The following is a 4,494-nucleotide window of genomic DNA, read 5'->3' as shown; positions in this document are numbered from 1 at the left end:
GGACACACTGCGTGGCTTGTGGAATCTTAGTTCCCAGACCAGGGACTGAACCTGGGCCCTCAGCAATGAGAGTGTGGAATCCTAACCACTGCACTGCCAGGGAATTCCCAAAAGGCAACATTTTGGATACAGGGAATTTTGGATTGGCATAGTTAAGACCAAAAAGGTAAAATGGATATTTCTACCTTGTCTTCAGCCCTTTAAAGCCTAATGAACACAAACTGAAATGCAGGTGAGTCTTGCTCAAATGTATGAGACAACAAAGCGATTTTCCCAGTATTTAAATATTATACTCAAATAATCAGTTCTATAAATCTAAATTAAAACCAATATCCTATAGGTTTTGAGATGGCATTCACCATCTTTGTGAAAAGTTCGATATTACCAATCAAGTCTGATTATATCTTTAGAAGAGGGAAACAGTGACAGTACTTGCTGAACTGGAATTCCTATCAAAATTCAAAAAGCTCATCATATTAATTTAACCACAGCCAATCTTATTTAAATCAGGACTATCCAAAAAAAATTCTGTCAGCCACTCATGATCTGAATTCTGGTATGAGATCAATTTAAATATGTTACACATAAAAGAAGTTGAGACATTTCTGTTTTCTAAGAAAATAAGGCAGTGGGCCAACTATTACTCATTAGAAGCTTTGAGATAAGCTATCAAGTCTGCCCTTTCTGTCTTCTTCTTAATGCTAGCGCAGATCATTTTTTTCCAGGGATGTACTTCTTAGGATTCTCCAAATACATTTCTCCCCAGGTGATGCCCTTGTTCTTGTTGGCATCAGTGTAAGAGAATCCCAGGGGCCTGACCTGTCTTCCATCCAGGACCATTTATTATGCTTGCCTTACTTTTCCATGGTGTGGCACTGGGCATATTTCTGGACAAAAATCTTGCCCTTCTCAACATCACCCATTTTAATTTTGGTTTTTTGACATGTGCTTTAGGAAGGTCCTTGCTCTGAAGTTGGACTTCCTGCTAAGTGCAAGGATATGCTAATCCAAGGTACATGTGCTTATGTACCTGTGTTCAGAGAAGTGAACTTTAAATCACAAGATGTCCCCTTTATATCCCCTGGCCTTACCCACTCATGATTGCTAATATGGCACATTAACAGAAATTCCCCAAATCTTTTTTTTTTTTTTTTTTTTTGGCTGTGCCACGTGGCTTGTAGGATCTTAATTTTCTGACCAGGGACTGAACCTGAGCCTTTGGCAGTGAAAGCGTGGAGTCTTAACCACTGGAATTCTCCAGAAATGCCCCAGATCTTAACCGCAGCTCAGCATTCCTCTGCTGGTCCTCATGACCTCTTCCATTCCCGCTGATGGCCGTAGTTGCTCTGTCCAAGAGTGGCAGAACCAGCCATTGCAAACCTTCACCCTATTCTTGGGCTACTCTGCCTCACTGTTGCCAACCTGCTGTGCTCTCACCATTGCTCACCTAGCTATGTCATTCCCAGTGCTCTTTCTCTTTTCTGGACAATTGTAAAGTTCTTTTCACTTCTGGTTACCAGCAATATCAGGGCAGTTTTCTCCACAGCAGAGCTTCTAGGCATCTACTGATAGCTCTCCTTTATTTCAGAACTCTGTTTTTCTTATAATGTTTGGGCAAGCCGGTCAGGGGTAAAAGATAGCCTAGGTTAGGGGAATGGCTGGATCCTTACACTTGCTGCTCAGTTCAGCCCACAGAATGGTTTCTCGTCTTGAGATTTTTCTCTAAGGTATCTTTGTTTCTCCCTCCAGTTCTGCTCCCTTCATGAACCTTTAGGTCTGTCTACTTTTACATTCATTTCATGTTTACCATGCGCCAGGTACAGTTAGCACTTTACAAATATTTAATTGTCAGCCTTGAAGTAGAGCATACTAGTAACAAAAGCCCTTTTACAAATGAGGAAACTGAGGCAAGCGAAGTGAGTTACCCCAAATCACACAGCTAGTAGGTGGTGGAACGAGGCTTCAAACTAGGCATTCTGGCTCCAGCACAGACTCAACCTCCATGCAATACAGTCTCTCCATCAGACAGGTTTATCCATATCATACATCAGTCTTATGATTTCACAATTTCTCCTGCAAGAATTCTGGGTTTCCATTGCAAATTGAGAATGTAGCTGATTCAATGTCCCCAAGTACTCCATGACAATTTAATTCCAGGCACTGCATTCTCAGAGCACACAGTAAATTATATTGGTGGGGGGACAGTTTGCTCTCTATAAAATTATATCGTTTTCAAAAGCAACACTTTTGGGCTTCCCTGGTGGTGCAGTGGTTAAGAATCCACCTGCCAATGCAGAGGACACGGGTTCGAGCCCTGGTCCGGGAAGACCCCACTTGCTGCAGAGCAACTAAGCCTGTGCGCCAAAACTACTAAGCCTGTGCTCTAGAGCATGTGAGCCCCAACTACTGATCCCATGTGCCACAACTACTGAAGCCCACACGCCTAGAGCCCATGCTCCACAAGAGAAGCCACTGCAATGAGAAGCCCGTGCACCACAACGAAGAGTAGCCCCGCTCACCGCAACTTGAGAAAGCCTGCGTGCAGCAATGAAAACCCAATGCTGCCAAAAATAAATAAGTAAATAAATAAAAATTTTTTAAAAGTGTTTAAAAAACAAGCAATTTTATACTAGATTTTTATAGTATTTATTTATTTTTTGGCTGTGCTGCGCGGCATGTGCCGAACCCATGCTCCCTGTAATGGAAACATGAAATCCTAACCACCGGACCATCAGGGAATTCCCTTGTACTAGATTTTAATAAAGGCAAGTCGTAGCAGGCATCAAAAGCTTAAGAAAAATGCAAGGAAACAAAGACTTTGGTTGAGAAATTTGGTCCACTAATTTGTTTTTTTGAAGTGAATTTGGAGAAAAGTCTTTATTTGCTCTTTATTATATATACACCTTATTTTTCACCACCTGTACAGATACCACCCTGGTTCAATCCACCATTATTCCTCGGCTGAAATATTATTGTATTAGCAACCTAACTGGTCTTCTTTCTTCCACTCTGACCCCCAAAAGTGATTTCTACAGTAAACAGCCACAGTGACTCTTTTCACAACTTTGGGTCTTTGATCAAAACTCATCCAAGATTTCCTATCTCACTCAGCATCTTAAAACTGGAATATGAGTATTCGGGTACTACAGTGGAGGAAATTTTTCCAAAGGGTACACAAGGATAGTTTTAAGAGATTTAATTTTATATTAATTCATATATATATATACACATATGTATACATGCATTTTTTAATGCAGTGCTTATGTCAATAAAAATGAAAAATGGAATTGATACAGGACTTTATCTCTTCCTAGTAATGTTATATACATCCATGCCTACACAAACTAAAAAAAAACTATGTCATCTCATTAAAAGACAGTCCCAATTAACATTTTACTTTTCATGTTTAATATTTATTTAATGAAATAGAACATTTTTGATCATGTACTTTTAAAATGGATGACGATGTTTGTTAAACTACTTGTTTACCTTTCCACTGGATAGATTTAAAAGTAATGTGACAATTAAAAAATGTTGGTATTGCAAAATGTCAGAAATGGCACTCTTTGCAACTATTTACACTCCTGATGAAAAATGTTAAGAATCAACTTACAATGTTCGAGGGAGAAAATAGTTTTTCTAAGTTCTTTTCGCGGGCACAGAAGTTTAAAAAGTTGAAGGCCATTTCTGTATATGACCTGGCTCCTTTACTATTATGTCATATTCTACTACTCTTTCCCCCTTCAAGCCACTTCAGCCACACAGACTCTTTGCTGTTCCACTTACAAGCCAAGACTGTGCCTCAGGCCCTTTGTACTTACCGTTTGTTCCTCTGCCTGGAACACTCTTCCGCAAGAGAACCACAAGCTTGTTCACCTATCAGCCGAGGCCTTCCCCAATCATCTCTAATCTCTTTTACTCTGCTTTTTTTTCTTCATAGCATTTATCACTCCCTGCATATATTTATGTCACTCTTCCTCCAGACTGCAAACTCCTTGAAAGTAAGGATCTCCTTTGTTCTTTGCTGTAATCCTAGCATCTCTAAAACACTACCTGACTCATAGTAAGAGGTCACTATTTTTGAACGAATAAATGAAAAATGTTTCGAGGTGGTTTAAGGACTTTTACCAGCTCAAGAATAACGGTTTCTTGGGAACACTGTCAGAAGAGGAAAGCACTTCACAATCCTAACATTAAAACAGCCGTAGTACTTGTTTCTCAATAAAGACCCTTCCTGAAAGCTTCTATTACCGACACTGTTAAGGCATTTGCAACCCAACTCCCGCCAGGGCACTAAGTGAGACTCTCAGTACATAATACTGGTTAGATCGTGACTCCCCAAACTGACGCACATCAGAGTCAGCCAAAGCGCTTTCAACATTCATGAGCTCACCCCCACTTCCTGATGTAGGTCTGGGGTGTGGTCCTGGAACAGCTCTGCTTTGAAAAAGCTTCTCAGTTGATTGGTTTTCTGAAGCGTAGCAACGTCAGAGA

At 40.4% G+C, this 4,494-nt stretch overlaps 1 pseudogene; it reads right to left on the bottom strand.

The window, feature by feature from the left end:
* Positions 1–544: 544 nt before the first annotated feature.
* LOC132422125 (cytochrome c-like) lies at positions 545–1,821 on the bottom strand (annotated as a pseudogene).
* Between the last annotated feature and the right edge of the window lie 2,673 nt (positions 1,822–4,494).

This window comes from Delphinus delphis, chromosome 1 (genome assembly GCF_949987515.2).
Source record: "Delphinus delphis chromosome 1, mDelDel1.2, whole genome shotgun sequence".
Lineage (NCBI taxonomy): Eukaryota > Metazoa > Chordata > Mammalia > Artiodactyla > Delphinidae > Delphinus > Delphinus delphis.
The sequence above is the reverse complement of the archived record's forward strand: the minus strand, read 5'-3'. Positions and strand labels throughout refer to the sequence as shown.